Source organism: Mobula hypostoma, chromosome 23 (genome assembly GCF_963921235.1).
Source record: "Mobula hypostoma chromosome 23, sMobHyp1.1, whole genome shotgun sequence".
Classification (NCBI taxonomy): Eukaryota; Metazoa; Chordata; class Chondrichthyes; order Myliobatiformes; family Myliobatidae; genus Mobula; species Mobula hypostoma.
In genome coordinates this window covers 31,726,347-31,749,292 of record NC_086119.1, presented here as the reverse complement: position 1 = coordinate 31,749,292, position 22,946 = coordinate 31,726,347, and the positions used below count along the sequence as shown (strand labels likewise).

General features: G+C 40.5%; 1 long non-coding RNA gene and 3 other non-coding genes across 4 annotated transcripts; all 4 read left to right on the top strand.

Annotated features, from left to right (window-relative positions):
- Positions 1-1,508: 1,508 nt before the first annotated feature.
- Positions 1,509-10,116, top strand: LOC134336769 (uncharacterized). Its single transcript, XR_010015879.1, has 9 exons — positions 1,509-1,564; positions 3,649-3,741; positions 4,020-4,080; positions 4,772-4,847; positions 6,783-6,846; positions 7,388-7,410; positions 7,874-7,925; positions 8,947-9,021; positions 9,508-10,116. It is a non-coding gene; the product is annotated as an uncharacterized LOC134336769 (long non-coding RNA).
- On the top strand, positions 3,778-3,904 carry LOC134337130 (small nucleolar RNA SNORA40). Its single transcript, XR_010015941.1, has one exon. It is a non-coding gene; the product is annotated as a small nucleolar RNA SNORA40 (small nucleolar RNA).
- Positions 6,529-6,663, top strand: LOC134337129 (small nucleolar RNA SNORA18). The gene has a single exon (XR_010015940.1). It is a non-coding gene; the product is annotated as a small nucleolar RNA SNORA18 (small nucleolar RNA).
- Positions 7,669-7,805, top strand: LOC134337125 (small nucleolar RNA SNORA8). Its single transcript, XR_010015937.1, has one exon. It is a non-coding gene; the product is annotated as a small nucleolar RNA SNORA8 (small nucleolar RNA).
- Positions 10,117-22,946: the final 12,830 nt, after the last annotated feature.

Genomic DNA, 22,946 nt, shown 5'->3' with positions numbered 1-22,946 from the left:
CCATAAATAGTTAAATAGTAATATGTAAATTATGCCAGGGAATAAGTCCAGGACCAGTCTATTGGCTCAGGGTATCTGACCCTCCAAGGGAGGAGTTGTAAAGTTTGATGGCCACAGGCAGGATTGACTTCCTATGACGCTCAGTGTTGCATCTCGGTGGAATGAGTCTCTGGCTGAATGTACTCCTGTGCCCACCCAGTACATTATGTAGTGGATGGGAGACATTGTCCAAGATGGCATGCAACTTAGACAGCATCCTCTTTTCAGACACCACCGTGAGAGAGTCCAATTCCATCCCCACAACATCACTGGCCTTACAAATGAGTTTGTTGATTCTGTTGGCGTCTGCTATTGTATACATTTCTCTGACATTAAATTTGACCTTTGAACCTTTGCATAGATGCTGCCTAACCAAGTGCCTCCGTGCTTTTGTGTTGCAATCCATTGTTTTTATATTTCAATCAGTGACAGCATTTCCTACAGTATTTTGGCTCAAAAACTAGAATGGCAATACTACACAAATACAGTATTCATGTTATTCCAGTGTTAGCCAGATAGGTTTATGAAATACATTGTCACCTTAAGTCATAACTATTCACACCAGGCATGAATTTTGGATACTGGGTGGCCTGACATAAGATAAAATGGAAACCTTTCACTTATAATATTTTTAAAGATCTGTTATGGTTTTTTTTAAGTTAGTCGCTATTTAGACCATTATATATGGGAGCAGAATTTGGCCCATTGAGTCTACTCCACCATTTCATCATGGCTGATCCATTTTTTTCCCTTTCGGCCCCAATCTCCTGCCCTTCTAGATCTTCTATAGATAGGGCTCGTTTGACTGACAGAAGCGGGTTAGTGATTATAAAGAACTATCGATATATGAATGAAGAATGGAAAGAATGGGGAAGCTTCAGCGAGGATGCAGACATTTACCAGGTTGTTGCCTGGATTAGACAGCATGTCTTATAAGGAATGGTTGAGCGAGTTAGGGCTTTTTTCCCTGCAGCAAAGGAGGACGTGAGGTGACTTGATAGAGGTGTGTAACATAATAAGTGGCATAGATAGATAGAATAGACAGCCGGAGACTTTTCCCCTAGGGCAGAAATGGCTAATACCAGCGGGCATAATTTTAAGGTGATTGGAGGTAAGTATATGCTCTAAATAATTGAAAACCTGCCCCAACAAAAGAGATTCTGGTCGGCCCGAAATGACGCCTGCTTATTCCTCTCTATAGATGCTGCCTGACCCCGGCCTGCCGAATTCCTGCAGCATTGCTACGGCAGTTCCAATCTCCCGCCTCCCCACCTGAAAGCCGAATGCGCATGCGCCGGATCGTGGCGTGAAGCCTCATGGGGCTTCGGTGGAAAAATAATAAATAAATGAAATAATGAGGTGTGCTAATTGTTATGGAGCCGGGGGTGTGAGGAGGTGAAGTTGGGGAAATAGCTCGGGTCAGAGCAGCTCAAGTTGGTGGGGATTAGTTTGGGCGCCGCCGTGTGGGTATAAAAGGGCGCGTCCGCCGCCATTCGCCCTCAGTTGGTGTAGCGGCCGGTGGAAGGTGAGTCAGCGTTTGTTTTGTTCCCGGGTCCTCGGGTAGTGGTTTGGGGGGCACGGGAACCCTCTTCCTGCGGCAGTGGCGGCTCAGGTCTCGGACGCCCCATCGCCGGACCGCGGACCCGTCCTTGTTGGAGGGGGTTGGCGCTTACTCTCGGACTCGCTTCCCCCGGGCCGCGGCCAAATCAACACAGGCTCTGCTTCCATCGCTGCAGGCTGTCCGTTGTATCGATGATAATGAGGCCTGTAACACATGTCGGGTTCCTGGCTTATTTTCCTTGTGCTCCTATTAGCGTGACTTGAACTGTATCCATGTGACCGCATGTTAACGAAACAGATCAGTCGATTTCAGATCGTGTGGCCTAACTTCAGAAGTAACAAGTTATATCCTGGAGGATCTCAGCGAGTCGAGCAGTATCTGTGGGAGGAAGTTATTAATCAAATATATCAGGGCATGGACCGACAATTCCTATCTCATAGATGCTGCTTGAATTCCTCTAGTAGATTGTTGCTCCCAATTCCAACATCTGTAGTCTCTTGTTTCTGACCTTTAAAGAATCTTCCCAAAGGTCAACAAGCGAAACAATTCGTATGCTGCATAACCTGCTGAGTTTCTACCATCTTTCAGTTTTCTAGCATCTTCATTTTTTCCTTTCAACTTAAAAGATTGTTGCTCACTGAAAATACTTAATTACATCTTTTATCAGATTCTTTTCTACAGTGAAGTAGTGAAATCGTTTCATTTTCATTCCCAGCCGTTTCTGGCATCTCTTAAGCCTGAATGCTTGAAACGTGAGCAAAGCAATTCCGAATTTGAGCAAAACTGTTATTTCTCACTATCCGTCAGTGACATAAATCACTGTTTTTTGAACACACACGTTGGAAACAGGCATATCTGTCCCAAATATGCGGCTGCACCGATTAGCCAATGGCTCAATTAACCAGAATCCACTTGCTTTCTTAATTCTACCTCGGTTATTCTGCTATTACCACTGCAGCATTTGTTTCCCGAATTCTAGTTTTGTGATCTGAAAGGTACTAAAAGCAGTGGCTAAAGTGATGGATGACTTTTGGATGATTACACTGCAAATGGTATAAATTTCTAATAAATTGGCAAATTATAATCCATTAACCTACATTGCATTATAATCAAGTTTGCATTCTAATCTGCAGTTTCCTTAATCTTACGATTTTTCTATATTGTTATTAAAAAACTCGTTCTTTGTAAGCTCACTTTCCAACACAGGTTTCCCTGAATTTGCTGCTAGAATTGCAGATATTCAATATTTGTGCAATTCTGTTCTTGTCATTGTATTACTATCACATATAATGTTACTCTGGTTGTCATATGAATAAGAAATTTTGTTGATAATACTGATCTGACAACTAAAGTTGCACATCAAAATGTTCTTGTGTCTGGAAGGCCCTCCTTGCCTAAATGCATGACCTGTAGTCAAATATTTAAGATTGCATGTGTCATACTGGCAACTTGATGCTGGAAATGGTCAACAGATACAATGTATGGCAACCTGTTCATCATTCAAGTCAAGAACTTCAGATCTTCAGTCCCAAGCTACTTTACCATTTCTGGTTATTCTGAGTCACCTGTATGAAACTTTAATTGGCTTTCTTTGCACATAGCTGCTTCACCTAAATATTCCCATACAGTTTTGATTTTCCACTGAGAAATTGTTAATTTTGCTCATGAATCTCATAAATTTAATACATATTTTGTTAATACCTTCTCTTTAACTTGTATAGAGGGGATTCTGCTTCAGAAACCAGGAATTAAGAGTGTGCATTGCTACTGTTTGTGGAGTTTTAATAGTTTGCCTCCATTTGGCCCAATCTATGGCAGAATAAATGTTAAATCCAAGCAACACAAGATGTTTAGGAAACTCAGCAGGCCAGGCGGCATTTTCACACAAATGTTACTTCCAGTTGAGGATTCTACAGATAAGAAACCTACCTAGTTGGTGTTCGGGATCAATTCAGTGCTGTTCCACAGACGTGCTATGTGGCAGAGTGTTGTAACTAGATATGATGGGATGTGAAATTAATAATTCTGAATCTTCTTGAATGCTGCAGGTGTATCTTGTTCAATAAATCAAAGTAGAATTGTTGGATTGGAATGCTGGAATCAAGATCAATTGTAGAAGTTTCAGAATGTGTAATATACAGGTGAGGAATAGTATATTAAAATAAAATCTTGAGACTAGCATGCAGTTCAGAGTTTTATCTTTTTAATAGATAAATCTGGAACGGAGTGCTGAAAGTAAATATTTCTTTGCAACCCACATCTGGTTATACCTTACCAGTTGTGTTACTAACAAGAAAAAACACATTTCTTTGTTTTTCTGAATGTATTGCCAAATTAATATAAAATGTTGATCAGAAGCATTTATGAAGCATTCATGCAAATAGTGCAGAAAAGTTAATTGTTCTTGTTTTATCTAAAGATGGACAATGGTTGCCTTGTACAAAAGAGAAGACCCTGCAGAACAGTGGTGTGGCTACATGGTAATTTTTACTACAGTAGAAGTTAATGTCTGATTTCTAGTTCTGTGAAGTGAATGCAGTGACTAAATTGGTGGGGGGGTTTTTTCCAAAAGTAATGGAAGATTATAGATGATTTCAATACAAATATATGTTTCTAATATTTTGGCAAATTTTAAAACTAGCTTCAAAAACTCAGTTTGCATTCTAAATTTGTAGAGTTCCCTTAATTTTACAGTTTTTGTAAACTGTTGGTAAGAATCTCACTCATGGTAAGCTCACTTTAAATTCAGGTTTCTCTGAATCTGTTACTAGTATTAAAACGGATCTTTGAATTGCCGTCAACACACATCAAAGTTGCTGGTGAACGCAGCAGGCCAGGCAGCATCTGTAGGAAGAGGTGCAGTCGACGTTTCAGGCCGAGACCCTTCGATGTGTGTTGCTTGAATTTCCAGCACCTGCAGAATTCCTGTTGTTTGCGTTTGAATTGCAGTCATTTGCATTCTATTTTCATCACCTTTTTCCCCCCCTCCTTGCTATTAAGTTGTGATGAGTGCCAAAATGTTCAACTGCTCTGATTGACAGTGAATGATTAGGTCATTCTGAACATTCCACAAACTATGTTCTGCTAGCTGTTTGGTGCAATATCAATATATTAGCTGAGATTACCTCTGCCAAAATAGTTTCTGAATGTTTTCTTATTGGATTACCCTAGATGGGATCACACCACCTGGAATGGATTCTGAGGTCACCCTAACTACTGAGATCTGCAATTAATCCAAACAGAAATGGTAGAGTATAATTGTAATGGCGTTGCGGTGTCTTAGTGGCATGTAAAGTGCATTCTATATCCTGTAGCACCATAATGGATATTTGCTAAATCTAGATTTCACTGCACTCTGGCAAAGTAGTGAGTTATAAAGTAGAACAGAAGTGTTGATAGTGACATTGATGTTTGGGTAAAAATGGATCAATGTGAAGGCACTAAACCTGCAGGTCTGTGAGGTCAACTAATAGAATGGGGTTTGGGGTTGGTATATCACTGGGATGAAAAAGCGGTGTCAATTTTATATTCATGATTTAAATTTGAGATTGGCAAAAACTGAAGTGGAGGTCATTATTGACAAATTGTGATAGAAGAAAACTTGCAGCAATTAATAAATTGGAGTCAAGCACACAGTTGAATTGATCCATTTGTACTTCCAGCTGTGTAGTTGGATATTAATGATAGTGTCTTGTGAAATTGTAGGAACATTATTGCTTCTAATGATCAGTTGGAAGGTTGTTCATTATGTACCTGAAGATCAACTTGCAAATGGACTTGTCCTTGCTGACTGAGATACCTGACTTTATCCCAGATTTTCCTGACTTTGTCCCACTTCCAATACTGGCCTATTTCCGGCCAGTATTGCATAACAAAACAAAAGGCATTACCTTGCTTGCCCAAATTGTATTCTATCTGCCATTCTCCTGCTCAACCTTCCTGCTGATTTGTGTCTCTTTGGGCTGTGTGCTCAGTACCAAATTACTACACTGGATATAGAAGTCTCATTTTGTTGCCAATGTGATATAAAATTGCCAAAAGGGCAATGTTACAATAGTTATGGGGGATTTCCGTATGCAGGTAGATTTTGGAAAAATCAGGTTGTTGCTCCATTCCAGGAAGAGGAATTTCTAATGCCTATAAGATGTCTTTTTGGAACACCTCATGGTTGAACCCACTAAGGGATCAGTTATTCTGAATTGGGTGTTGTGCAATGAACCAAAATTGATTAGGGAGTTTAAGGTAAATCTGAGAACAGGCTAAAATTAGAAGTACCAGTATTACAGTGGAGTAAAGGGAATTAGATGCAAGAGAAAGGAGCAGGCAAAAATTGATTGGAAGGGGATACTAGCAGAGCAGCAATTGCTGTAATTTCTGGATTTGGATGATGGAATTGATAGCTTTGTTGGTAAGCTTGCAGATGATGGGAGCAGGTAGTGTTGAAGGAGGCTACAGAAGGACAGGAGAATGGGCAAAGAAATAGCAGGTGGAATATAGTGTCAGGAAGTGTATGGCCATGCACTTGGGTAAGAAATGAAAGTGACTGTTCTAAATGTAGTGAAAAGACAAAGGAACTGGGGTGCAAAAAAACTTGGGTATCCTTGTGCAGGACTTTCTAAAGATTAATCTGCAGGTTGGGTCTGCTGAGGAAGGCAAAAGCATTCACTTCAAGAAGACTAAAATGTAAAAGCAAGGATGTAATGTTATAAACCACTAGTGAGACCTCACTTGGAGTATTGTGAGCAGTTTGGGCCTCTTAGAAAGGATGTACTGAAACTGGAGAGGGTTCAATGGTTCCAGGATTGAATGGCTTGGCATATGAAGAGCGCTCTGTAACCTTTTGTTAACCATGAGCAGGCTTAATGGACCAAATTACCTAATTATGCTCCGATATTTTAAGGTCTTAAAATTAAGTGACACTTCCTGAAAATGAGGCCTATCCCAACTGTTTCTTTACAGTAGATCTGTGTTGTTGGAAATGCCTCAAAGAATAAACTTGTAGTGTTCGCTTTACCCACTGGACTAGTGCTGTTAGCCCTTTGGGATTAAGCTACAAAACATTGGCTTGTTAGCCCACGAGAATTGGTCAAAGTATGCTGAGATTTGTTCATTAATTCAGTAATTCAGAAAGATGTAGTAATCTCAAAACATGAAGATTTACATAATTGAATTTTTTTTTAAGGCCTGAATTCATGTCAGTTCAAGCCTCTGGCGTAAGAATACACTTCTGAACATGTCGCATTCAGGTAAGAGGTTGAAGCCATGCTCTAGAAATATCAAATCCATTTGGGTTGTTTCTCTTGCCTATAGCTTGTTCAGTTTATCGGGCCAGGTCAAACAAGCAAGCCTACTGCCTGTTAGCAGAGCCTTGGGCATTCAAACCCCCATTCATAGACTACCCCTGTTAAAGCTCATGTCTCTTGTCTAATGAAAGCTGATTTTTTTTTGGGTGGAGGTGGGGGAGAATCCTGCTGACCTTTCCTGCAAGATCCTGCCAGTATCAAAAATAATTGTAATTTTAGTGCTATTTCTGATTCTAAAAAAATAACCATTAAATTTGGCAACTTGCAGCCAGATGGATTGACTCCACTTAAGTAGTTTGTGTTCATTAGCTTGTGTAATTCCTGGGTTTCTGGTTCTGTTATGATGACTTTTCTGTTCAACTGCTGTGTGAAAGATGGTGTGCATATTTTGATGTTCTGAACAGAACTGTAGTTGAGAGTAGTTTTGAGTTTGGCATTTTAATTTGAGTATGTTGCATCTAATGTGATCTTTTTTTCTTTAAAGGTTGGGATCACTTCCTGTTTAAGGTAAGTGTTTTTTTTTCTTGAAGCTAGAATGGAAAAAGGCCATATGGTGTTCCAGTGAGAGTCTGTATCAAAGCATTATAGTTTTGGGGGGGTTTTTTTGCACATAATGAAATTGGGGGAAGAAAAAGACAGGTATATTTAATATTAAATGTGACCAAGTTAAACAGCAGCATTCTAATATTGATGCAACTTGTATTTGGAATTTAATGTTTACATGCCTTGGGTTTTAATTTAAATTTCTAAATATTTTTGTTAGTTTGCATTGTTGTATCTGCACCTAGCAGTACTTTCTGTTGGGCTGTTCATAAAGCAATGCTACAATAATTCACCACTTGGCATCGTTGGTTGACATGCTCAATATGTTTGTTGACCTGGTATTTCTGGATGATACATAAGCCAATATTTTAAGCTAGTCAACTTGTATTTTGGAAGTATTTTGCTGACCCAATAATATTCTTTACAGGTATTTGAATATTGTGCATCAACAGAAATGATCACTGCATTCTCCTTTTAAGGTGAGTGTATGGTGATGATTAAAACTGAGGCACACGGAAGCTGTAACTGGAAACCAAGTCTTTACTTGTGCAACAAACTTCCAGGAGAATCAAAGAGAATTACTCTCCCAACATGTAGTTTTATACCTAGCATAAAGTAACAGTCAATGATTAACTACAGTTTTAATTGTTAGGAACACTTTGATAGGTAAACTTACAGAAATGGTAACATACCTCAACTAGCAGAACCCTTTTGAACATTCAATAATCATGACTATTCCAAAAGTCTCATACACATTCCAGACCTTAATATACCCCTTTTATTACAGTGCTCCATGAATATACAACTAAGGTTCCCCTTAACCTTGAAGGTTCCATGACAGGACAGATCTTTATCAATGTACTAACGGGAAGACAGTAGATGACTGTTTCTGCTGTATCAATAGACATTCAAATTCTGTACCTACACTCAGTGATTGGTTTCACAAACTACAAAGCATCACTTGTAAGTTAAATTGTGTACAACTTTTATTTCCTGAAGATTGCTCCTCATTTTTAGTTAATCCATTATTATGCCATTTATTAGAATGATCCCTAACAATTTAAATCTTGTGGGGGTAGTGTTTAAAATTTGTTCATTAAAGTACCTGATTTAAGCTGTTACTCAAGTTAAATATGTTGATTTGGTTGGCAAAGTAATTTGCTTAAAGTAGCTGGTCACTTACCAAGGCTAACAGAAATACAGTTTCTGTTCTGCTGTGGAGATGACCATAAAGTAAAGCCATCCCAACTGGTTGTAGTTGCTCTTTGTAACGCAATTGGTCGGGAACATTTATTGCCACCTTTCAATACCATTTACTTTAATTTTTGTACCTTGCTACAACTATTTGGGTAAAGATTTTGATGACCCTTACAGCCTACTGCTAATTATATAAAATAAATGTATAGGAATAGTTTTGTGTGGGAGTGGGGAACTACATGCATAATTCAGTTCTGGAAAAAAAACTTTAATATGCATCACTTCACTTTGGGCTGCTTACAGTTTGAAGTTGGGACCTGAGTGGAAGATTTCATGATGATGAATAATGCTTGAGATATTCCCTCTTTTAAAGAAAAGGTAATTATCTTCTATAACTAGCTTTTGGGTACTTTTAAGGGAAGCAGTTTTATTAAGCCGGCGGTTTGATCTTGGGGTCATTTCAAGGGGAGTTTTTGGACACAAATCCACTAACTCTCAACGCAATGACCAAATAGTATCATCCTGTGTTTAGTTACTGCAGACTTGTGTTTTGCAGTCTATGCTCGCAGGATACACAGATGTCTTCAGTGTCTCGGGTTACATATGAAGCACTAAAATTTCAGTTACAGGCAATGGTAACATCAGCCACTTAAATGTCATTTCAAAAGTTGTTAGCTTTGGAGGGTGGGTCATCACTTTGGCTGTACTGTTTTGCTTGGTTACCTTTAATACCGTTGGGTAAATGCTACTGTCTAACAAGGAAACTTCAGTTTTAATATGCACTGACTTCAGTATCACTGTTATAGTAAATGGAGAGAAGAAATTTGCCCATAAGTCTAAATTGTTTTACTTTATTGCTTTTAGGGTTACATACTGTACAAAGCCAGAAGATTGGTACAATGAACTTTGGACTCATCATTTCACCGAGGTTAATCACTGCATCTGAAAATTGATGTGGTTAAATTGGTAGATCGTTCAAGGAAAGCATTAAAAGTGCACACCAAAAAAGTGAAGTCCTTGTTTACATATAGCTCAATTTTATGTAAAGGTGTATAGTTTATAATTCTGTATTTGATTTATTGCCAAATCGAACAAGAATAAAATAACTGAATAAGCCTGAATTGCTTGTAGCTTTTTGATTTTGTAAATGAGACATAAAATTATAATGTGCATTTATATAAATGTCACTTGTGTCCATGGTGTTAAAATTGTTTATTGAATGGCATTGTTAACCTAATAACCCACTGTGACTATCTTTGCAAGCCAACGTGTAGATGAGAGATGAACTATATAAAATAGATTTTTGGAACATCTGGGGTTGAGGATGTGTAACAGGAAAATATATACTGGGTTAAACTAGTTTTTTTAATGTACTGTGGAGAGTAAATCAGTGTTCACAGTTCCAAAGAACAAAGAAAGAGGGAGCAACAATGTGAGTTACATCGTACAATAAGCCTGATGAGCCACGTGGCAAAAATTATTCTCAGTAATCATGATGAAAGCAAGATGCCATATAAAACCAGAAATCAGTAAAGAACAATGTGGCTTTGTGAAAAACACTGGAACCAGAAATGCAATTTCCATGCTACAAATGATCTGTGAACAAGCCATCCAGGTACAAAAAGACATCTAACCTATACAAAAGTTGTCAGGCAGCAAGATTTTCTGGATATGGTTCAAGATCTTGACATAGATGGGAAAGATAGATGCTTCTTAAGAAACATTTACTGGGACCAGACAGCATCTGTCAGAATAGAAGGAGAAGTAAGTGAGCATGTGAATATCATGAGAGGAGTCAGGCAAGGTTGTGTCTTTTCACCAGACTTAGTCAACCTATATAGTGAAAATATCTTGAGAAATTTCAAAGATATCAAAGGATTCACAATTGGAGGCCATAATATAAATAACATCAGATATGCTGATGACATCGTACTAATAACTGACTCAGAAACAAGACTTCAAGAACTACTCATAATGGCAGCAGAAAGTCATCGCAGAGGCCTCTCAATCAACACCAAGACAGAAAGCATAGTCATCTCCAGAAAGACAAACATCCCACAATATGTGATCAAGGTCACAAATACAAACATCAAACAAGTCAACATTCAGATATCTTGGCAGCCTAATAACAATGGCAGGTGTGACACAGATATCAAGTACAGAATAGCAATGGCAAAAGAAGCTTTCCAAAAAATGAAGACTATTAACAGACAAAGATAAGCATGTACACTAAAAACAGAATACTGCAGTGCTACATTTATTCTATCCTGATTTATGGAAGTGAATGCTGGACCATTTCCCCAGCAATGGAAAAGAGACTAGAAGCAGCTGAATTATGGTTCTACAGGAGAATGTTAAAAATATCATGGACCACACACTCATCAAATGAAGTTCTCAGAAGAGCCCAAGCAGTTCGATCACTCCTACCAACAATAAGAGAAAGACCACTCAGATTCCTAGGGCACATCATGCAGAAAGATGAGCTAGAAAAACTCATGTTCTCTGGAAAGATCGAGGGGAGCAAACATAGAAACATAGAAAATAGGTGCAGGAGTAGGCCATTTGGCCCTTCGAGCCTGCACCGCCATTTATTATGATCATGGCTGATCATCCAACTCAGAACCCCGCCCCAGCCTTCCCTCCATACCCCCTGACCCCTGTAGCCACAAGGGCCATATCTAACTCCCTCTTAAACATAGCCAATGAACTGGCCTCAACAGTTTCCTGTGGCAGAGAATTCCACAGATTCACCACTCTCTGTGTGAAGAAGTTTTTCCTAATCTCGGTCCTAAACGGCTTCCCCTCTATCCTCAAACTGTGACCCCTCGTTCTGGACTTCCCCAACATCGGGAACAATCTTCCTGCATCTAGCCTGTCCAATCCCTTTAGGATCTTATACGTTTCAATCAGATCCCCACTCAATCTTCTAAATTCCAACGAGTACAAGCCCAGTTCATCCAGTGTTTCTTCATATGAAAGTCCTGCCATCCCAGGAATCAATCTGGTGAACCTTCTTTGTACTCCCTCTATGGCAAAGATGTCTTTCCTCAGATTAGGGGACCAAAACTGCACACAATACTCCAGGTGTGGTCTCACCAAGGCCCTGTACAACTGCAGTAGTACCTCCCTGCTCCTGTACTCGAATCCTCTCGCTATAAATGCCAGCATACCATTCGCCTTTTTCACCACCTGCTGTACCTGCATGCCCACTTTCAATGACTGGTGTATAATGACACCCAGGTCTCGTTGCACCTCCCCTTTTCCTAATCGGCCACCATTCAGATAATAACCTGTTTTCCTATTTTTGCCACCAAAGTGGATAACTTCACATTTATCCACATTAAATTGCATCTGCCATGAATTTGCGCACTCACCCAACCTATCCAAGTCACCCTGCATCCTCTTAGCATCCTCCTCACTGCTAACACTGCCACCCAGCTTCGTGTCATCCGCAAACTTGGAGATGCTGCATTTAATTCCCTCATCCAAGTCATTAATATATATTGTAAACAACTGGGGTCCCAGCACTGAGCCTTGCGGTACCCCACTAGTCACCGCCCGCCATTCTGAAAAGGTCCCGTTTATTCCCACTCTTTGCTTCCTGTCTGCTAACCAATTCTCCACCCACACCAATACCTTACCCCCAATACCGTGTGCTTTAAGTTTGCACACTAATCTGTGTGGGACCTTGTCAAAAGCCTTTTGAAAATCCAAATATACCACATCCACTGGTTCTCCCCTATCCACTCTACTAGTTACATCCTCAAAAAATTCTATGAGATTCGTCAGACATGATTTTCCTTTCACAAATCCATGCTGACTTTGTCCGATCATTTCACTGCTTTCCAAATGTGCTGTTATCACATCCTTGATAACTGACTCCAGCAGTTTCCCCACCACCGACGCTAGGCTAACTGGTCTATAATTCCCCGGTTTCTCTCTCCCTCCTTTTTTAAAAAGTGGGGTTACGTTAGCCACCCTCCAATCCTCAGGAACTAGTCCAGAATCTAACGAGTTTTGAAAAATTATCACTAATGCATCCACTATTTCTTGGGCTACTTCCTTAAGCACTCTAGGATGCAGACCATCTGGCCCTGGGGATTTATCTGCCTTCAATCCCTTCAATTTACCTAACACCACTACCCTACTAACATGTATTTCACTCAGTTCCTCCATCTCACTGGACCCTCTGTCCCTTACTATTTCTGGAAGATTATTTATGTCCTCCTTAGTGAAGACAGAACCAAAGTAATTATTCAATTGGTCTGCCATGTCCTTGCTCCCCATAATCAATTCACCTGTTTCTGTCTGCAGGGGACCTACATTTGTCTTTACCAGTCTTTTCCTTTTTACATATCTATGAAAGCTTTTACAGTCCGTTTTTATGTTCCCCGCCAGTTTTCTCTCATAATCTTTTTTCCCCTTCCTAATTAAGCCCTTTGTCCTCCTCTGCTGAACTCTGAATTTCTCCCAGTCCTCAGGTGAGCCACTTTCTCTGGCTAATTTGTATGCTACTTCTTTGGAATTGATACTATCCCTAATTTCTCTTGTCAGCCACGGGTGCACTACCTTCCTTGATTTATTCTTTTGCCAAACTGGGATGAACAATTGTTGTGGTTCATCCATGCAACCTTTAAATGCTTGCCATTGCATATCCACCGTCAATCCTTTGAGTGTCATTTGCCAGTCTATCTTAGCTAATTCACGTCTCATACCTTCAAAGTTACCCCTCTTTAAGTTCAGAACCTTTGTTTCTGAATTAACTATGTCACTCTCCATATTAATGAAGAATTCCACCATATTATGGTCACTCTTACCCAAGGGGCCTCTCACGACAAGATCGCTAATTAACCCTTCCTCATTGCTCAAAACCCAGTCCAGAATAACCTGCTCTCTAGTTGGTTCTAGAGGAAGACCTCAGTTTATGTACATGAAAAGCCTAACCAGGTGGTCACACATCAAGGAAATGGAAGTCATCCAAAGAACAAAGGATAGATCTATATGGAAAACCATGGTCACCAACGTCTGCATCGGATATGGTACCTAGACAGACTGTGGAGAGCATTCTGACTGGTTGCATCACTGTTTTGTATGGGGGGGGGGTGCTTCTGCACAAGAGCACAGTAAACTGCAGAGTGTTGTTAAAGTACGTTGGTCAGCTCCATCATGGGCATTGGACTGTAGTATCCAAGACATCTTCAAGGAGTGGTACCTCAAAAAGGCTGTGTCCATCATTAAGGACCACCACCACCCAGGATATGCCCTCTTATTGTTCATCAGGAAGGAAGTACAGAGACCTGAAGGTAATTCAGGAGCAGCCTTTTTACCCTCAGCCATCAGCTTTCTGAATGGATATTAAAACTATTAACTCTGTTACTACATTATGCTTTTGCACTACTTATTTAACTTTAATATACACCAGTTTATGTATTGCTTTATACTGCTGCTACAAAGTAAAACAAATTTCAGGACATGGTAATATTAAACATGATTTTGATTCTGAATTTATGCCCTATTGCACTTTAAATGAAGCATATCTTGAACGATTAACAATTACATGAGGGAGGTTACACTTTCACCATTTAATACAGAGAGCTGCTAAATTTTTCTTCAGTATTGAGTGCAAGTGAAATGTGCCATTGGAGGGCAGTAGCTGTCCTTCAATGGTTTAGATGGAGACTTGCCTGTTTGGTAACAAGCAATTATTTGTACAAACTTTGTACAATGTGATTAGCCTTTCCTTTTCCTTGCAGAATCAGATCCAGAAGTAGCTCTTGTGCACCTTATCCTGTCACGCATTCTCCCATGATGGTTCTGAAAACAAAAGTAGCTAAGGACCAGCTAACAAGTTATTGCCAAAATAATGCATCTGTAGTAACTACGTACAACTAATTTGTGCTGAATTATTTTTAATAGGTCTGTTTCATGGGCTATTTTGACATGTTGAAGATTTTTTTCTAATGGTAGAGATGTTGGGTCAGTCAAAAAGTGGATCTGAGGAGCAAACAGCCAGAGGTAGAAGCTGATAAAATGTTTAAAGTGTGAGAATAGGAAAGGAGTAAGGAGTTGAGCCTAGTGCTTGATTAATGAGGAGGTGGGCTGTAAGGGTGCATTTTAACCATTTTCTGTGTGGCTTTGCTAGTACATTGATTTTAGATTTCTCAGGGATGAGGCCTTAATCAAGGACCTCTTGATAAGAGGTGAGTCAGCTGCTTACTAAGATGTGGCAAACATGAGAGGGATTTTGACAGCTCTACCTTGCTAACACAAATCACCATGTAGTGCCCGGAACCTCCAAGTGTTGCAAACTAATCCCCCTAACATGAAGTCTAACAGGAGGCGGATCAAATGGCCTGTAGCTAACATGACTTCACTGTGGAAGCAATTTGATGAAGAGTTTAACCAAATCCTGGAGGCAACGGCGAAGGAGGGGGGTTGATAGGAAGCTGCAAGCCATGCCCAGTGGAGGTTGGTTGTAGGGGATTCGTAGCCCATTCTTTAGTTAGAGCCTTCAGCATCTTGGGCATCGAGGGAGAGAGGAAGAGGAGAGCCATCCACAGTACCACCGATGCGGCAGAGAGGGCCTCAAGTTGGCTGTGGCTCAAAAGAGGGGAGCCATGGAGTCACAAGTAGCTAGCCATCTGGACACAAGCTAGGGTCTGATCAGCCCCGGCTGGGTCACCTGGAGGAGATTGTGTGATGTTGAAAGACCCGAAACACCCGATGATTCCAGGAACGTCACTGAAGATGTGTCCAGAAGCATCAATAGATATATGTACACAACCACGGGGGGAAAATAACTTCTGACAAGGCAACCTTATGTTGGTGTGAACTACAGGACAATTTGTTTCCCTAATTATGATGAAAGATATACTTAATATAATCAGTTAAGATCCATAATGATTAGCTGCAGGTAACTGTCCCTTGAACTGATTGTCCCTTTATGAAAAGGATACCACACTGAATTTATGAGCTGTCTCGAAATTTTTACTCCATGCTCACAGTAGATGGCGCCATCTGGAAAGAATTGCAGCCAGTAAAGTTAATCTCAAAAGCCTATGTAGAAAATCACCGTCATCTGAAATGGTAGTTTATACCAAAAGCATTTATTTAGGGAGTTTGCAAAAGGAATCAATAAAATATTCTGTAAATTCAGTGCTGCTGCATAATAAGCAAACTTTTATAGTTTATTAAATAGTTTTAATTAAGTGTTGGTGTTGAATTCTTTATTATAGTTATTTTTAGTTGAAATATCAATAAGGTTCTTGTATTTTGTACTTTTCCAGCAATACTTCATTTCACAGCTTTGAGGTTATATTTACTAAGGAGACCTTGAAGACATGTGAGCCAGAAATTAAGTTTTTTTTTAATGGCTTTAGTGGTTCAAATTCAGCTTCTGAAGTTTTTCCTCCTGAGCTTTAATTTTTTTCAAATCCCCAGCAGACTTTGGAATGCACTTAGTTGGTAAAGGAAGAGATTCAGGAGGTGAAATAATTGGCTGAGCATTAGGTCAGATTTCAAATTTTACTTATAGTTACATGATCTGTGTAGTGTAAAATATAAAATGTTTAATGAAATTCGCTCTAATAATGTGGTTCAGTACTTCATGTCCAGGTGTGAGTCTAAAGACTGAAACAAACTAATTCAGTATTTAGGCATAGCTGAGAGTGACCAAGTATTATCCAACCCTAGATACTATGTAAGAAGAGGTGCTGAGCCTTCTTGAACTGCTGTACTCTGGTTGTGCTTTGTTACAACTGCATGTCTTGCTTGGTCTCCACAAAAGTTAGTTAAATCAGCCACTTTATTGCTTATGTCCTAAAAAGAGAACAGATTTCACACCTGAGGGACCACAAAGATGATATCCCACTAAAATGCCAGGTCAGACTGCCTTATAACAATAACATCCTGCAGCAACCAGTTAAGTAGGTAGGCTCTTTAATTCTGTGCTGCTGCTTGAAGGGAAAAAAATGGATATTGCCTGAGTTGAGCCTTGTGGTTAATAAGATTGATGAAAGTCATTTCTTCAGTTAGTGGCTTCTTTATTTGGGGAAGTCCTGACATGCAGTAAAGCTGCAGGGTCAAAATGAAAAGGTCATGAATTCATCAATAATAGTACAATGTGCCAAGCTGTCCTTCATGTTTGCCCAGACTTCGAAAGAGAATTGAGGCTCCTCATGAGCTTGTGAGTGTGGGACTTTTTCTGCAACACAAAAGTCATCTACTGGCTAGAGATGAAGTGCTGCTTCACTGCTATGCTCAGCACTGAGACCAGTGCTGGAGTTGATTACGCTTAATCAGGGGCCAGCAACACTTTGCTTGGAGCTCCTCACCTTTATACAAGTCATTTGAATGGAATTGCCAACCCAGATTGCATAGGCAATTATATTTGTATATGCTTCTTAACCTTCAATTAATTTTAATGCTTCCAATTAGATTGTGAGGTCAAAGTGTAATGCTATATTTAAATATTTAATTATCTCTAAGCTGGTCTTTAAATAACATTCGATGTTATGAACTGTGTAAATCAATGACAGCTCTGAGTGTTTCTGATTATGATTGACATTTAATACAGCCATTGACAACAGCAAGCTGTCAAACGAACACCAGCACGTACCTCCTAAGGCCCATTCTCCATTCGTGGACTTCTCCACCTTACGTGGCATCGTGGTCTCCAATATGGTTGACCTGCCGGGCTACAGAAGCCTGGCTCCGGGATTGTACAGGAGACAACCTCAGGTCCAACAACAGAGAACCATCTGACATCCAGCCCACTCCTGACCTCTGCTGTAATGTGCTGGTGAGGAAGTCCCAATCTCACTCACCCATGAAGAGCTGGGCCAAGTTTAGTCTGATCCATTATAACCACTTTGAAATGAGTAAGACACACAAATGGAGTAAGGCAGTTGGGCACAACCCGTTTAACAGGACTTTGCACTTAAAATGATTTTTCTCTTTGAAGTTCACTCTGAACCAAGATGATGACTAACATCAATGTCCATGGAAGGGATTGGTCCTGCCGCTGTCTGTAAGGAATTGATATGTTCTCCCCATTGTTACGTGGGTTGCCACTAGTGCTCTGGTTCTCTCCCAGAGTCCAAAGACATATCAGTTGGTAGTTTAATTGGTGATTGTAACTTGTCCCATGATTACACTAGGATTAAATCGGGGTTTGCTGGGCAGCATGGCTCGAAGAGCCTATTCTGCACTGTATCTCAATAAGTAAATAAAATGGAAATGCCGTAGACTGCAACATTTGACATAATTTCTACAACACGCCCATGTCTGAAAAGATACTTCTGAAAACCAATGGAACTGTTAGACAGTGAAGTGGGTGAAGAACAGTGGATAAGACTCCTGCACCAACTTTCACCCCAGCCACTTGGGAAGCAAATAGTATTCTGGAAAATCTGCTGGAGCTGTAGAAAATGGAAACCTGTCTGCAGCTGAAATCAGCCCCACTTTCAGAACTTCCACGGGTATGTAAGTACGAGCTTCCCGGTTCAGAATGTTTGTTTAGTGACGTAAAATATCTCCACAATCTGTGACACATACAATATGTGGAATCATCGAACGCCAGCTCCATCCACCATCTAGGTCTTGGTGGGATCACTCTTTGACTAGAACCTCATCTACCAGGAGCTAAGCTTCAAATGGCATCACTCTCAAGATCTCAATGTTCAAAGTGGTCATATGAGCGGTATTGGTCTTTTGTGAATGCAATGTATTGACTTGATGATTCTCTGAATATAAATAAGCACAGAAAAATACAGCACAGAAACAGGCCCATGGCGTGCTGAACCATTTATACCTCCTACTCCCATTGACCTGGACCTGGGCCACAGCCCCGTATACCTCTGCCATCCAATTACCTATACAAACTTCTCTTAACAATTGAAATGGAGCTTGCATGCACTACTTGTGCTGGCAGCTCGTTCTACACACTCAAGACCCTCCGAGTGAAAAAGTTTCCCCTCATGTTCCCCTTAAACTTTTCACCTTTCAGGGATAAGTTTTTTTACGTAGAGAGTGGTGAGTGCATGGAATGGGCTGCTGGCGATGGTGGTGGTTGCAGAAATGATAGGGTCTTTTAAGAGACTCCTGGATGGCTACATGGAGCTTAGTAAAATAGAGGGCTATGGGTAAAGCCTAGGTAGTTCTAAGGTAGGGACATGTTTGGCACAGCTTTGTGGGCTGAAGGGCCTGTATTGTGCTGTAGGTTTTCTATGTTTACCCCTCATAATTTTGTATACCTCTATCAAATCTCCCCTCAGTCTTCTATGTTCCAAGGAATAAAGTCCTAACCTATTCAATCTTTCCTTATAACTCAGGTCCTCCAGTCCCAGCAACATCCTCGTAAATTTTCTCTGTACTCTTTCAACCTTATTTACATCTTTCCTGTAGGTAGGTGATCAAACTGCACGCAATACTCCAAATTAAGCCTCAACAACATGTTATACAAATTCAACATAACGTCCCATCTCCTGCACTCAATACTTTGACTTATGAAGGCCAATTTACCGAAGGTTTTCTTTATGACCCTATGTACGTCTGCTGCCACTTTCAATGAATTATGGACCTGTATTCACAGATCCCTTTGTTCTAACGCACTCCCCAGTGTCTTACTGTTTACTGTATGAGATCTACCCTGGTTGGTCCTACTGAAGTGCAAAACCTTGCATTAAATTCCATCTGCCATTTTTCAGCTCATTTTTCCAGCTGGTCCAGATCCCACTGCAAGCTTTGATAGGCTTCTTCACTGTCCACAACACCTTCTTTCTTGACAAATTTGATGACCTAGTTAACCACAGTAACATCCAGGTCATTGATATAGATGATAAATAACAGCAGACCCAGAAATGATCCCTGTGGCTCCACTCGTCACAGGCCTCCAGTCAAAAAGGCAAACATCTACTACCACTCTCTGGCTTCCCCCACAAAGCCAATGTCTAATCCAATTTATGAACTCATCTTGAATGCTAAGCGACTGAACCTTCTTGACCAACCCTCCCTGGAGATCTTGTCAAATGCCTTGATAAAGTCCATGTACACAACATCTATTGCCTTGCCTTCATTAACTTTCCTGGTAACTTCCTTGAAAAACTCTATAAGATTGGTTAGTCACAGCCTACCACGCACAAAGCCATGCTGCCTGTCCCTAATCAGTCCCTATCAATCCAAATATTCATACATCTAGTCCCTTAGAATACCTTCCAATAACCTTCCCTCTACTGATTGCATTGTGTTTTCTCGATAGATTTTCGAATGAAGTTCATTGAAATAAAAGCTTTTCAGCACAAAGCAAAAACTTTTGCCAAAGGTAGCCTTTCTGTTTTTAGAAAAAAAAGCAAGTATTCCTTAGAACATGCTACATCTCTTCTTTAAGATACACCTTTAAAACCATTGCATCGGTCCTAATATCTGGGTATGAAATGTTTCTAACATTAAAGGCACTATGTGAGTGGAAGATCTAGTTGTGGCTGTTTGAGGAGTGGAGACTGCAACTTTGCCTGTGATTTGAAAAAGATTTACAACTTGATCCTGTGGGCTTCTTAGAGTGAGTTGCGTTCAAATACTCCCCCTCTAGTTTTTAATAGTCCAAACTTGTTTACTGGCCATCACCCATGCCATTGTCTCTGAACTAAAGTTTATCCTAGAGCCATTATGTTTGTATAAAAGGACGCAGAAGAAGCAAATTAGCTTATACGCTGGTATCAATTCCCCACTTGTCAATAACAAGGTGGTAACTGACTGGTGTACATTTACGACTGCAAGCACAGAATTCTTCCTCTGATATATGATGTGCAATACTGTCAATGAACACAATGTGTGCTGCACATTGAATTGTAATACAGTTGAATTTTGTAGGTATATCCCATACCTCTACTTGTCTGTCTATTGTTATTGTCAGATATCTAACCTTTCTAAGACTGAAGGCAGCAATTCAACAACCTTCCATGCCCACAGAAGGCAAAGCGCGTGTAAATAGAGTTATAATATTCTGATGGCAGAGTAGGCAGCAGGATTTCTGTTCTTCTCTGTTTAAAATTGTTTGAAAACTGGATCAGGGAGCCTATTCATCTCAAACGAACAGGATGTAACTTGAATGGCAAAATTGAATCCCAGCTTCATTAACTGGACCAGGAAACTTTATTATTGGGATACATGAAATATGCACCATCTCCAATTTGCCAGAAAATTGTGCAAAGCAGTTAGCATAACACTAGTCCATCACCAGCTGTAGGATCCAGATTCAATTCCCGTCGCTGTCTTTAAGGAGTTTGCACGTTTCCTCGATGACTTCATGGATTTTCTCCGGGTGCTCTGGTTTCTGACCGCATACCAAAGACTTACAGTTTAGGGTTAGTGAGTAGTGAGTTGTGTGCAGGGCACATTGTGACACTTGCCCAGACCAATCCTTGAAGATTTGGTTTGACACAAATGACATATTTCATTGTATGCTTCATATTTTCTTATTAGTTATAACTTCATACATTATTATTGCACATTGGTAAATTATTACTTTACACTATTATTAGTTAATATTATTATTATATTTATTATTATTATTAATCATTATTGCTAAGTGTTTTTTTAAATGGTGCTGCTGTAACAAAATAATTTCCCACTCAGGCTCAATAAAGTACTTATTATTTTATATATATGAACAAAAAGCATACTGTACATACAAAAAGGTCAGAAATATCATGAACTTACCCACTCTACTTGTGGACTGTTTGTCCCACTCCAATCAGGAAAGAGGCTTCGGAGCATCCACACCAGGACCACTAGACTCAAAAACAATTACATCCCCCAAGCCGACACCACCCCCATCTCACCCTACCACCACTACATAGCCATCACTGTCTGTACACATATACAGTCAATGTATATAACAGTAACTTGTACATTCTGTTTTATAGGATTGCTTTTATATTTCTATTTATTGCGATTTGATTTTTTTTGTTGTTCTATTGTGTTCTTTATGTTTATTGTGTTTTTTTTTATCCCACATGGGTTTCTAAGGTTGTCATAACGAGGGTGGTAGTGAGGATAAGCTCCCACCATAAAGCGAGTGGCGTGCAACTCTAACAGCCTCTGACAACCAAGTCCAACTCTTGACCGTCACATGTGGCTTAGCTACTAGGCCCAGTGGAACTGTTTCTACTGACAAGAGAAGGGGAAAAGGCAGACCACTGGCACCTCAAAACCAGTTGCTTCAGACAGGTGGATCTCATCAGCCTTGGACGGCAGCCCGCCTAGGAGAAGGAAAACTCTGATTTTAAACCTCCACTGCCTTGCGGCCATACCCACCCATGGGAAAGGCTTCAGGAGTAAACCTCGAGGAAGAAATCCGGAGCCGGGGTCCCTAAGGCAGTTTGATGTTGTTTACAACTTCACTCTGGCAACCTCTGCAATGACACTGGTGCCAAGCCGTATCGACACTGGTGCCAAGCTGTATCAACACTTGCCCTTCCCTTGGACTACATCAGTGACGTGGAGAGGGGGAACCCGCTGCATGGGCAGCAGCCAATTCTTCAAATCTTCCTGCCCAGGCTTGCACCCTGGAGAGGACACGGTCCACCAGAGGTGCAAACCCATGATCCCCTGGGATTGACGGCTGCTGACTACTACAACTATCCCACATGAGATCAGGAGTAAACATCATTTTGTTCTTTACACTTGTGCAGTGAAGAATAACAGAAACCAACCTTGAATGTTGATGCAACACACATCAAAGTTGCTGGTGAATGCAGCAGGCCAGGCAGCATCTCTAGGAAGAGGTACAGTCGACATTTCAGGCCGAGACCCTACGTCTGGACTAACTGAAGGAAGAGTTAGTAAGAGATTTGAAAGTGGGAGGGGATGGGGAGATCCAAAATGATAGGAGAAGACAGAAGGAGGAGGGATGGAGCCAAGAGCTGGACAGGCGATTGGCAAAAGGGATATGAGAGAATCATGGGACAGGAGGCCCAGGAAGAAAGTCAAGGGGGGGGGGCGAACCAGAGGATAGGCAAGGGGTATAGTCAGAGGGACAGAGGGAGAAAAAGGAGAGTGAGAGAAAGAATGTGTGTATAAAAATAAATAACGGATGGGGTACGAGGGGGAGATGGGGCATTAGCGGAAGTTAGAGAAGTCAATGTTCATGCCATCAGGTTGGAGACTACCCAGACGGAATATAAGGTGTTGTTCCTCCAACCTGAGTGTGGCTTCATCTTTACAGTAGAGGAGGGCATGGATAGATATGTCAGAATGGGAATGGGACGTGGAATTAAAATGTGTGGCCACTGGGAGATCCTGCT